Genomic DNA, 14083 nt, shown 5'->3' with positions numbered 1-14083 from the left:
TTTGGTGTCCGGGGGTTTCTCTCGCGTTCCACCGCATGTTGGTGGTGAAGGTTTGGAACTATACTGCAGAGGTTCGCTGAAAGCTTGAAAAGTTCACGGAGCTGATGCGAGATGCGTCCGGCCCAGATCACTTCGTCGTCGTCTCCCCTCCTTATATCAAGAGTTATTTTTCAGCAATGGCACTAAAATGTTAGTATATTGTGAGAGGAGTTGCTAGTGAAGGTAAAATTATTTTTGTATTATACATTGAAAACGTTTATGCCCCAGATGCATTGGACCAAATGGATACTAGAACCTAACCTGTTAGGCGCTTTTACAGCGAGACAGCACCGTAATAGCATTAAAAAAAAAAAGTAAGTGCAAAGAAAAATAAAAGTTTTTTTTTTAAACAGCCGAATTGGGACAAGCATGTCACAAAACAATTTTCCCGCGCAAATAAAAAAATACAGCAATATTTTTTTGCGCGAGACAGATTTTAGTTTGCGGATATTTCGTCCGCTTTGGATCGCGCGCCACAAAGTTGGCATTATACGTCACGGAGTGGGTGCTATACGTCAAAGAGGGACGTGGGATAGCAACTCTTCTTATTGGCTAAAGATTGATTGAGAGAAGATTGATTGACATCTTAGATCTTGGTTGTTAAACCTTAGTGATATGCTGTAATTTTGTTTTCAGCTGCATATTCTTACGTTTAAAAATAACCCATCTAATGAGAGTTATTATTCTTTAGAATTAGACGGGCACTTCAATTTGGATTCCATTTGGATTCATTTGGATAGAGTTATTAGACAGGCACTTCCATTTGGACTCACACCATACAAACCAAATGCTTCGCCATTCTTTTCATGGTCGCCGAAGTCTCTGCGCCCGCCTGTCTCGCGGGGTTTCGCCTACCTCAACTAGTCGTTGCGCCTAAGTGATCACTCTTTCGTGTTGACCCAGGTGCTTGAGTGAGACTTGTTTAAATGAAGTAGTGTGTGTTTAGCAGCTTCGTGACAGGAAGCGACGCGGAATTTTGGCTTTCATTGCGCGGTTTGTTACTTTTGTTTTCCTCTTTGCATTCTTAGCGTGCTTTTTTTTTTTTGTTTTTGCTTGCGCGCGAAATTGTCGATTTCTTGGCGCTGTGAAATTCTGTGAAGCGGCGCCATCGCGATAGCGAGTCTACCAGCAGCCATGTCGCCCCGAAGGATCACAAGCTGAATGCAATTTGCTGGAGGCAATCGAACATTCGCGTTGCGACAAACGTGTCCACGTACGTTCGCGTCCTTTCGCTCCGGAGGCCTTCGAGATTCGCAGCGGGTGCACCGAACGTCTGCGACTTAGACACAGCTGTTACGTAAAAAACCCTGGCACAGCCAGGTTATTACAAAACAGCTGTCCGCAGAAGCGTTCAGACGTCCAAAGTCTGCGTTACTGGACACTTTTTTTTGTCGGCTTCCGAACCATCTTACGTAAGGTCTTTGAATTGAATATGTAACGTAATAGTCTCTTTTTACCTGTAAAGTGCCAACCTCCCAAGACGAGTGCTATTCTCTCTAGAGCCTGCGACGTCCAAATTTTTCCCCTTTGATTTGCGGTGCCAAAAGAAATTTCCGCCTTTCATACCTATGCCACCTTTGTTTGGTATAACAAGTTTCCTGTCAAGTTACGGTGGCGGCCAAAATATGCGAGGTGCCCAAAATGAGCACACTGCACAATCAGAGTATCACAAAACAGCTGACCCCCGAGAGCGAAATTCCTTGAGTGAAGCATGCTATTCTATTTTAGTTGATAACTAAATATTTAAACTACTTGTCTGAATTAAACTTGCCACACTTTTTCATCGAGCAAAGTTCCCACTGGCCTAATCAATATAATCGTCCAAGAAGTTCGAGTTTCCAAAGGATAAGCAAGAAACAAGAATCAGCTGATTGCTCTCATTAAATGAAGCCGCCGATTTTTTCTTTTTTGTCAATAAAACAAGTTTTACACCAGCTCCATGTCGTTTAGCTCCATCGCCCTCATCCGGTAGGCGATCTGGAGCACGACTGGGCTTTGGACGCCATCGAAAAAGTCGGCGTGATTCGTGATGCAGCGGCTACAGCCTTGGAGGCAATTTCCGGAACCTCCAGGCAGCAGACGCACTTGCGGGCCGTCGACATTACATGGCAGCGGCCGCAGCGGCACCTGGTTGCGTGTGATATCGCAAGAGCCAAGAGCAACAGTACGCTGACTTCTTTATTTAAGTCTTGGCAAATCGAGGCAGTTCGGTAAGACCCGACCCATTAAGTGGCCAATAGACCGATCTCACCAGGAGTTGCGCGACGCCACCGCTGCCGCGGTGCATCCTGGTACCTGTAGTTCTCCCGTTTTCCGGCCGCGTCGATGCGCATTGTATGCCCGGCGTATGGAAGTTTTCGGATTAGCGCGAGACTTTTAGCCAGGTGTGTTTACTCATGGTTTTCAATCGGTGGCTTCACATGTTGTATGCCGCGGAGCTATAATAACAGCACCAGGCAAAAAGGCCTCGGATATTATGTCTTCCCGCAAGAAAGAAGCATGGCAAAGAAAGGTCAACAGAGCCGGACAGAGCGGCAGGAGAAAGAGCGTTTTACGATTTGTTTCGCGATTTGCTTCATAAATTATATCCAACCTGTGGCACGTCAGCTAAAATGTGTAAGATTACAGGGCACGAGACATAGAGCGTGCCGAAGTGTTCCGTAAGCTGAAATCTCTCTGACCATTTGCTCCGTAGCGGTCTATTCGTTGGTCTATCTCAAATAGGACCTCCGCACTGCTTTGTGGAGGCCGTTTTTAATACACTTCTTATTTACGTATTTGGTGGTATAACTGTTATTGGCCGCGACATGTTTCAAGCACAACTGTGCTTCAAAAGATCAGGACAATCACTAAAAAAGAGCAGCGGTTCCCGATATGCACCACTCGAAATAAAACAACCTTTTCGGAAGCAGCCTTCATTTTTTTTCATACAAACGTGAAAAGATTACATAATGCAATTTAGAAGTGCAACACGTACTTGCCGCCAAAAATGTAACAAACGAACCTCATTCATTTTGTGGTGGTCTATTAGGCTGGTATTACTGATCGATTCTGCATCAGCACCAGTCGAGACCGCAGAAAAAAGCTTCCCCCGTCGGGCGACTGTTAGCGTTCGGATCTTGCGCAAACAAAATAAAACTGAATAGAAACTGTGCACGAAAAATCATCTCCACCCCAAGCTTTCAGGTATCTGGCATGGTTGCTTCTTTTTGATAGATGCTAATTATTACGGCGCGTCAGGCCTGGCCTTTCTGTAGATCAGTTCTTTGTGTGCAGGCTTCTCTCGCTGTTCATCTGTGCTCTGTCGCACAGGCTGTCTACCAGAATGAAACAACTTTTAGAAAACTCTCGCTCACCGAGAAAGTCTATTTAACTCCTCTTGTTGATGGCTGATTAAACGTTATGCACAAGACTGAGCACCACCAAGCTCAGTTTTTTATCACATTTGATGCTGTTCCGTGGTGCTACACTTAGCCAATGGTCCCTCAAATTTGTTGTTCTTTGCTATTGCACTAGATGTTCACTTGTTTGCAAGGTAATTGAGACGTCCGAGGAGTCGGAATGCTCGAGTAGTAGCGCCGTTGTTTTTTTTTTCGCGGCCGCAGTGGGATTATTGCGTGAACGGCAGTGGGCTCACGCGTTCACGAAGAGGAAGAAGCAGACGACGACGAAGCAGACGACAAGGCGATTCTAAAGTGATAAGACGACTGAAACTGCTTTTCTGCACTTTCTGAGGAAAGTAAGGCATCACAAACAACACAATCTTATGAAGTAAAAACATGCAGGAGAATCAAGGTGATACCGGGGCGTGGCAAATGATAATCTATGATGATGTACGTACGCGCAGACGTATGTAGCCGGGAAGCCGGGGACGGATGACTACAAGTAGCATGGCGGCGGCACCACTTCCGGAATGCGCGCGCCTGCGCAGTTCGCTTGGTGGCATCGGTCTATTCGTCGAAGCATGCGGCGTCTCGCGAGAGAAGGTAGAAGTGACGCAGTCCTTTGTCCCGCCTAACAAAGAACAGCTGAAGTTCAATTACCAGCGGGTGTCGTCCAACCGCTCCGAAGGCTCTGGATGGTCAGGTGGTGCGCCGTCTTCGTTTAGTCTTCATTGCTGGCAGCCGTCCTCCGCGGCCAGGGTGGAAGAAATACATTTAGGTGGTGACTCTGGCCGCTCATCCCGCGTGGAGCGAGCGACCAGATCGTGTTCGGAGCTAGCCTTGAAAAAAATTGGGTTGTGAGTGTGTTTATACAGCCTAGAACTTGGTCTGCCTCACAGGGGCGACGAGTCTCCCAGCTGTAGATGAGAAGTTTAGCCAGTGCGGTACAGCCGCTAGCCTGGGGTCTTTAACGTGCATCACGCAGTAGTGATACACGACCGCACGCCGGTACGATGCTCATCCAGATCGAAACGGGCAGGGGTGGGGCTCGAACCCAGGATCCCTGGGTTCTGCAGCGCGAGCTTTCGCTCCACGTGCTCCGAGCTGGTGTGCGCTAGACCACTCGGCCACCGGTCCCCCTAGCTAGCCTTGAACAAAAAGTATACTCTGTTTCACCTGATGATGTACCGCAGGAAAGGCTACAAGCGCGAGCTCCTTGCTCTGGGGCACATCCCGGCGGCACAAGCTCTCGTGACTTAAGAGCAGCTGCCAACGCTATGAGCCCGCGCTTCTAGTTTTCGCTGCGGTACAACATAGGGTGAAACGAAGTGCAGTCGTTCTGTGCCGCCGCTGAGGGCGCTGAGGTGTGAGCACCGTGGGTATGAGGTCTGTCCTCGGCGGCCACGGAGTCAGGGGCGTAGCTTGGTCGCCTTTTTCGCGGTGTGGTGGTGGTGTGCGGTCAGTGGCTGGCCTCATGTTTTGCTTTGGTGTTGTGTCAATCACCGGTGCCACCATTGTGCACGAAGATGAGCATTAACACGAAGAAGAGGTTATGCTATAAGGATGGGAAAGACGTGCTTCGTTCCCAACTGCAATTCGGGGTACCGGAACTGCGCAGAGCGAGCGTCCTTGTTTAAAGCTCCGTCGAATGACGCTCGCCTGGAGCAGTGGCGTCGTGCAACCCCGAGGGCCGATCGCAAGTTACTACTGTGAGGGGTGCGGGCTCTGCGTGTGACGGCTATGCACAGAACATGGGCGCTCGCGCGCCACAGACCGTGCTGGGCACGGAGTTCATGCCCTGCCCAACGGGTGGCACATCAAGGCATTGTTGCTCACGGGGGCAATACGATGGGACAGCAGAGCGTGCGCCAGGCGGGACACGAGCGAGAAGAAGGAAGTTAGGACTAAAACGGTTGGAAAATAGCTAGGTGCAGTGATTTTGTGTAAAATAAACCCCTAGACCCTAACAAGTGGGGGCCCGTCCTAAGGAATTACGAGTCGACATGGAAGCCAACGGAAATGCAAGCGCGCCTTCCGGACAAACGACGCCAGGCAATGTTGTTCAGGAACTCCTAGCCCTGACAAGCGGGTCCACAATGGACCGCGAACGGATGGCTGTACAAGTACGGGACTTGCTCATGAACACGCCGGTAGCATCTCCAGAAGATCGTGCTTCCCAGCAAGAATCCATGCCGTGGAAGTGCCTAAATTTATCACTCCCGAAATTCATCGGCTACGAAGATCCGCAAACGCCTAAAGAATTCCTGGAGAAGCTGGAGATGTTTTGTTCGTTAACTGGGGTACCTCAGGACAAGCGCCTGCGCCAAGTGCTGCCCGCTGCACTCGAAGGAACTGCCAAGTTATGGTGGAAATTCATGGGGGGATTCGACAACTGGGAGTCTTTTGTTCAAGAGTTCCAGTCGGAGTTCGCTTCAGTGGACTACAAACACAGACTGAAAGAAGAGCTTGAGAGGCGAACCCAACACCTGCAAGAAAATCTGAAGCACTTCATTCACGTGATTGCAGAATTTTATGATCGCATTGGAGAGCCAGTGCCCGATTATGAAAAGGTGCAAAGAGTACGCAGACAAATGCATCCGAAGTTTCAAGATCTCTCGGAACACATGGTCTTCGCAAATCTCCAAGTAATGGCAAAAGCGGCAGGATCTATCATGGAGCGCGCTTGGCATCGCCTCCGGTACGTTCCGCCACCAACCAATGGAGATCAGGCTGCCAAGGACCTGGCTTTCGTAGAACACCATGACCCTTCCACCAAAGTTTCAGCAGTACACTGTACACAGACTGCTGTAACCGCAACACCGGGTGCCCAACAAGAATGGCCCCTCCACCCCACAGCAGCACTCGGATCATACCGAGATCAGGCAGTACTGACAGCCCCGACATTAAACCCGTGGTCAACTCCGTGGCCCCCGCCTGTGGAGCCAGTACCCACGTGGCCGCATTCCGCCGGGCAAGGATGCCAGTGCTGCGGCGGTGTCGGGCATGCCGCACGTCACTGCGCCACAGGAAGACCTCGTAACCAGCGCCGGTGCTGCAGATGTAACCAGATGGGCCACATACAAGCCAACTATCCGGGAAACGGACAATCGTAGAGGTTGCCCCGGCCAATCTCTGCGAAACCACGCTGCAAGTGGCAGCAACCGCCGGAGGGAAGGAGCCACTGCTCAAAGTCACCATCGGTGACAAGGTGTTTTACGCCCTCCTGGATACTGGGTCTAGCATTAGTCTGCTGGGAGATACAGCAATGAAAGCTGCCAAATCAACAGGGGTTTCAACACGTGAAGCGACTCATTCCCTTCGGCTGGCCACAGGATAGTCACAAACAACCGCGTCTGTGAGATGCAGAGTACGCTGGTCTGATGGGTCCCGCAAACAGCGCTTCCTGCACATGTCGGGTTTGTGCCGAGACGTTGTACTGGGCCGGGACTTTCTGACGGCTACGGGCATCTCTGTTCATGTGGGCTTGGGTGGCTGGACAGTAGGAGTGGAACGACAAGAGGTTGTTCGATTCGACAGGGTGCCACGAAAGAACCTATTGAACAAGACAAACGACGGACCCGTCTATTCGTTGGAGGCCCTGTTTGCCGAACCACCTGACAGCAACACTTTATACATGACTACAGTCTCCGTCATAGACACACCTGGGAATATGTCTGAAAGTGACCCACGCATAGCAAGCTTGCTCTATAGTTATAAGCACATTTTTTGTGCAGAGCCTGGTTGCACTTCCTTGACGGAGCACAAAATAATCACTGGCACCAACTCTCCAGTTCGCTGTAAACTGGGGCCGACGAATGCTCAGAAGAGAGCGATAATCGATCAATGTGTAGACGATCTTCTAAGCCAAGGCCTGTTAGAACCATGTCAAAGCTCGTGGGCCAGTGCACCTGTACTGGTGGCCAAAAAAACCGGAGGGTATCGCTTAGCCATTGATTATCGACCTTTGAACTCTCGGACAGACATCCCAGTATATCCCATGCCTCAGACGGACTGGGTACTGGCTCAGCTGGGCAAGGCTAGGTGCTTCACTAGCTTGGATTTATCGCAAGCGTTCTTTCGAATCCCAGTGGCGAAAGAAGACATCCACAAAACGGCATTTATATGCCATAAAGGTATGTTCCAGTTCAAGCGTATGCCCTTTGGCGTGGCAGGAGGTCGGGCCACATTCCAGGCCTTAATGGACAAGGTGCTGGAAGGGATAAAGCACACATACTGCTTGGCCTTTCTAGACGACGTCCTCATCTACTCCGAGTCCTTTGATGAACATATCGAGCACATGAGAGAGGTTCTGAACCGAATCTCTAATGCAGGCCTCACAATCAACCCCACCAAAGTACAGCTGTGTAAGCGTTCCCTGAAGTTTCTAGGCCACATCATTGCTCCCGGGGAGTGTCGCCCAGATCCCGAAAAGGTAAAAGTTGTGACAGCATTCCCAGAACCAACTTCAGTGAAGCAGCTTCAGGCCTTTCTCGGACTGGTGGGATATTACCGGACATTTATTCCTCGATTCTCGGATGCGGCCAAGCCCCTTACGTTGCTGCTGAGAAAGGATGTCCGGTGGAGTTGGAAACTCCCTCAACAGGCCGCCTTTGAGTGCCTAAGAGCCCAGCTGACAGCCAATGCAGTGGTTGCCCTTCCAGACCTGAACAAGCCTTTTGTAATTGAGACAGATGCCAGTGGTGTGGGAATTGGCGCTGTGTTACTTCAAGAAACCGAAGGACAGCTCAGACCCGTCTCATTCATTAGCCGGACTTTGACCCCTGCAGAGCAAATCTACACAGTCCAAGAGTGGGAGTGCTTAGCAGTCGTCTGGGCACTCGATAGGTTTCGTCCATATATAGAGTTCACCAACTTCGAGATTTACTGCGATCACGCATCACTTTCATGGATGTTCAGCACTGAGCAGACATCTAGTCGGGTGAGAAGATGGGTTCTTCGGCTCCAGGGTTTTAAATGCACCATCAAGCACCGCCGAGGAAAGGCCAATATTCCTGCCGATGCACTGAGCCGATTTCCAGTGGTGACCGCCAGTTCGTCCTCCCAGTGTGTCGCCAAAGACTGCTTTCCTATCGACGCAGAAGAACCGGAGCATTCGATCCATTTCGAAGAGACTGCAGTGACACAGGAGGATGACATCTCCCAACTAAGTGACGGCACCAGTTTGGTTGCAGAGCAAATGCAAGACCCGTTATTGAGTGACATACTCTTGTACCTGAAAAACAACTGTTTACCGGCTGATGCCTTTGAAGCACGTCAGGTGCAAGACCTTGCTGGTGACAGTGAGATCGACAACACCGGGGTACTCATGTACATCAAAGGAGAAAAGAGAGTTTCATGGCTTCCTACGCATTTGCGTAATCTGGTTTTAAGGTTATCTCACGACCATCCTCTAAGCGCCCATGCCGGCTTCTTTAAAACAATGCGACGTACCAGAGACCAATGTTTTTGGTTGGCTATGAGAGCAGATATCTCTCGGTACGTTCGCTCCTGCCGCCAATGCCAAACTCTGAAGCCACGGCGACAAAAATCGAAAGGACTAATGGACAGTACTTTGGGCTACAGAGCCCATGCAGCAACTCAGTGTTGACCTGATCGGACCCCTACCAGCAACAGCCAAGCTAAACAGGCATATTCTAGTTGTGATCGACAAATTTACGAAGTACATAGAGTTATTCCCCATCCGTGCCCCAACGTCGAGCACTAAAGTAGACAAAATGGTGGAAGTTTTTTGTCGGCACGGAGTTCCACAGAGCATCTCGAGTGACAACGGCAAACTTCGTGAGCGCCCTGTGGAAAGGTGTTTTACGTCACTGGGGTATCGTTGACCGGCACACAACGCCATAGCGACCATCTGGACAATTGGTAGAACGCCACAATGCCACCGTCAAGCAAGCCATAATGGCCTACTGTGCGGCACATCGTGACTGGGATAAACGACTTCCCGAAATAGCTTTTGCCATGAGAACCAGCGAAAGCGTAGTGACAGGTTACACGCCAGCCTTCTTATGCAATGGTCGAGAGCTCCGCACTCCGTGGGACTCAACATCTGCCCAGGACACAGAGGCCTCGTCCTCTGCACCCCACGCCTTTGCAGCGGAACTGGACCAGCGCCTACAGGATGCCCTGGCCTTTGCGAGAGCGCACCAAAACAAAGCCCAGGAAGTTCAGCGACGACAATACAACTCGACCCGACAACCAGGCCCCTTTGATGTGGGTGATTTGGTCCTAAAAGAGTTGCATACTCTGAGCAATGCTAGCAAGGGAATTGCCGCAAAGCTTGCTCCTAAGCGATCTGGACCCTTCACTGTTACAGCTCGAGTCGGCCAGAATGTCTATAAGCTGAAGAACACATCCACAGGAAGAGCATGCGGTTTGGCTAATGCAGACCAACTTGCCCTCTTCCACAAGCCTTGGGTCCCATTCAAAAAATAAGGAGGGGGGTGTTGTGAGGGGTGCGGGCAATGCGTGCGACAGCTATGCACAGAACATAGGCGCTCGCGCGCCACACACCGTGCTGGGCACGGAGTTCATGCCCTGCCCAACGGGTGGCACATCAAGGCATTGTTGCTCACGGGGGACAATGCGATGGGACAGCAGAGCGTGCGCCAGGCCGGACACGAGCGAGAAGAAGGAAGTTAGGACTAAAACGGTTGGAAAATAGCTCGGTGCAGTGAATTTGTGAAGAATAAACCCCTAGACCCTAACACTACCTAGTTTCCTAATCTCGATGACCAAGTGAAGACCGAGCTTGACAGTGTAATTTCTGTCGAAGACTGATAATGCGAAGATGTTTGGACAGAAAAGGCTGCATGCTATATTATGTAACTGGGTTTTTGAGCGTGAAAAAAAAACAAAAAAAAACTACACGCTGCCCTGCATGCCGATCCGCTTTCAGCATCGACAAGAATACTTCTTCTGAAGCAGCACTGACAAACGTGAAGAACAGAGGAGGCTCTGTACACCTCAAGAAGAACCTTTTCCAGCTACTGAATAAAGCGGAGCAGTTCTTCGTGCAAAATAATAGCCACAAGACTCTACTGGGACACAATCGACAGTGTTCTTGACAGATGCACAATAACGTTTCCATGCGCTGAACACAAAGAAGAACCAATCGCCCAGTTGCTCCACTACTACTTCAGCATGCGAATGCGACAACACTGTAAGCATATTACGATGAGTAGGAACAAACAAGCTCAAGAGATAAAGAAATCAGCAAAGTAGCGCTCGTCTTAGTTTAAGGGCTTGAGCGAGAAACACAGGATGTAGGAGATGGCGTTTTTTGGTAGTACGCAGTGAATTCAGCTTTTATGTACATTTTAAAGCAAAAATATTTGTCAGGTACTCTTTTCACATGTAAGACGGGGTGACACCATATTGTGCGAGCATAGATGAAAAGTGATTTATGTCTTATAACCTCTACTATTTTTTGACTTTTAGTCACACTGTCATCATTTCAGTCAGTATGTCATCATACACTGTGATCGTTTCAGTCACTATGTCATTATAAATAGGAATTTTTTCTGCTCACAAGGTTTGTATATTCCACAGTACAAGCTGACATTGTATGTATAAACCATTTGTAATGCTAACATCGTTATGCGCATGTAAAGAATTATTTAGGCCCCACTATGTAACATTATTAGAATTTTTTTTTTCAATAAGGCAGGAGCAGGGTGGAAAAATTACCCTACCTCATATAAAGCCACGCGATGTGTGTAAACAATTTACGGAACTGTTACCAAACATGATGTTTGACAAAACACGCGAGCACGACCCAGCTGTTTACTCTAAATCAGTGGTTCTCAAATTGAGGTCCGCGGACCTTTTGGTATCCGCGAAGGCATCCTAAGGGTCCTCGAAGTCGTGTCTCCCGGCAATAAAAGTTGTCTTTTTTAACGATTGAGAATAGACGTTTTAATTTTGGGGTGAGTTTCCTCGTGTATATGTCAATAAGAGATGTCTACTTCACACTAGCCCTTAGTTATATCCATTTATTAAATCATTCTTATATTTAACCTATAACGTTTTTCTCCTCTCACCACGAACGGGGTCTTCCATCATCTCCGCCGATCTACAAGGAGTCCGCGAAACATCAGCGGTTGAGTACCACTGCTCAAAATATTGAAGGCCCAGTAGATTATGCTGAGAAGTTTTATATTTATACGAGTATTTTTGTCACGTTGAGTCATCATCGGAATGTTCTTGTTTAAAAAATAAAGCAGGAACCGCACGGGGAAAAATGCAATCAGTGCTAGTGCGCCAACATAAATCCATCATTTCACTACACAGTACACAGGGACCGAGTAAAGAATGCATAGTTTCCTTCACAAGCCCTATAAACAAGCCTTCACAAGCCCCTCTATACGGGGGCGCCATCTATCCCCGTGCCAGCGAAGCGCGCTCGGTGCGCCGAACATAATGTGGCCGCCGCGCGAGACAGAGAGTCATCACCTAAATGTATTTCTTCCACCGTGTCCGCGGCGTATCTTCGACAAGACGCACCGGAAGCCGAGACGCTGCGTACGTCGTTCAACTTCGCAGCCAAGTCAATCAAAAGCAAATCTAAGAACGACGGGCGGGGCATACTTCTCCTCCGCGCCGGCCGAAAAAGCGGGAGTTTCAAAAGTGGAGAGGTTGTGACTCCGACTAAATTACGTCCTGTGGCGTAAATATTGCGGAAGATTTGTTTTGAAATATGTTTGTCCCAATTAAAACCTGTTAAAAAAAAAAAAAATTTTTTTTTGCGGTTATCCTTTAGAGGGGCACTGACACCCCAAACGTCGCATTTTTGTTTGTTGGTTAAAACGATGCAAGTGGTAACATAGACAAAAAAAAAAAAAAGAAATACCACAACGCAAAAAAAAAGAGTTCCCCACAAGCGGGCACGCCTTTTCATTTTGGCGCCCTTGCCTTCCTTTTCTCACCTTCCTGTATCTTTTTATTTGTGACGCCAAAAAATATAAAATTTAGAAGCTTTGTAAGCGACATTACTGGAAAATTTAATAACGACATTGGTAAGACATGTTTGTTAACGCCCTTCTTTTTGAGATACCAAAAATCTGAGTACGGAGTGACGTCGCGTCCTGGTTTTTTATCCTCCCTCGGAGAACATCGCGCGCTGACGGCGCACGGCACATATAGCACTGAGGATGATCGGTCAGTCGGGGAACCGGACCAAGTTCTCTTTTTCATGTACCCGGTGGCCTCTGAGACTTCGAAAAGGAAATCGTCAAGCGGCCACAACAACTGCGTTCGGTATCTGTTTTACCGTAGTTTCGGTGGTAACTCCGCCGGGGCAGCCTTTCACGCAGAACCGGCGCGACGTGGCCCCTCACGTCGCTGACGAAAGTCAACTGCGCGTCCTCGTCGAGCTCACACTTCTCGAAAGAATTTGAGATCACTAAATGGGCCCTAAAATAACTTCAAACTCGCAAGTGAAGCGTCATCTGCTTACAGTAACAGGCGGCGGGCACGGAGAAGAGCGTTTGATCGCTGGACGTGGGCGAACGCGACACTTCGGGTCGGGATGGCTCGGAAGCGTAAGAAAAACTTGAGTTGCTGGACGACTGTATCTTCGACGTCACGGCACTAGCGCGGTTCGGGCGCGAACTTCAAATTCGGCTTTGGGAAATCGTGTTTTTTTTACTTCGCAAATGCTGAGTTTCCAAGTTTCGAAGTTCGTGGATGCATCGTTTTTAATCTTTTCGAATTGCAGAAAAAATATTATTTTAACCTTTCAATGCCCCTGTAAGGACATCTGAGCGCAGCGGTATACCCCACCTTCAGTTACTTCTTGGGATTTTTTCTCGGAGCCGGAGTTTACTGTCATCAAAGTTTCTTGGACTTGAAACCCGTCCACATCTTTAGACCGAGACTGGTTATATTTTATGACCGCTGCAAAAGGCAGTAGAAAATAAAATAAAGGGATTAATTCATGTAGCTCGATTCCCTATGAGCTCACATTTAAGAGTGCATCAACAAATTGTTGCGAGAATAGTCCAAGGGAAAAGTATGAATAATTATGAACTATTATGCGAATACAAGTCATCAAAGCATTGGAAAAACAGTGTGCCGTGTACGCCTTCGTAGCGAAGAGGATTTTGTTGTTTTTTGGCACCATGCATCACAATAGCTAAATTGAGGTTTGATACACACGGCGAGGACTTCAGAATTCAGATTATAACGACAATGTATTTAGGCGTTTTTTGAACCAATACAGACGTTTTTTTTAAGAACAGTTTTGCAAGTTTGGTTTTCGCATCGAGGAGCCGGCCAGTATGTAGTTACACGAAGAAATGTTAGTGAGACCAGCAGGCGAGAGTTCAGTTTTGTTATGAACTTAATGCCTTCCCATCGCGACTGCCCTTCATAATGCCATGTGGATTTTGCCAGTGACCAAGAAACTCTCAAAATTACGTGTTGTTTGCATTCTTGATATTTTATAAAAGGGTATAATTCCTACGGAATTTACATGCATGCCAAAATTATTCTCCCGAAATAATTGCCTTGTGGTTTCTCATGAAATACAGTATTTTTGTTTATATGTTTATTTGAATAATAAAGCCATAAATTAGTTTGACAGGAATTTAGCAGCCTCAACTTTGATTTGCTGCCAAAACCTTTGTTTTTGTTTATTGACG

The sequence above is a fragment of the Ixodes scapularis genome, unplaced genomic scaffold, assembly GCF_016920785.2.
Source record: "Ixodes scapularis isolate PalLabHiFi unplaced genomic scaffold, ASM1692078v2 PGA_scaffold1__304_contigs__length_218370807, whole genome shotgun sequence".
Lineage (NCBI taxonomy): Eukaryota > Metazoa > Arthropoda > Arachnida > Ixodida > Ixodidae > Ixodes > Ixodes scapularis.
The sequence above is the reverse complement of the archived record's forward strand: the minus strand, read 5'-3'. Positions refer to the sequence as shown.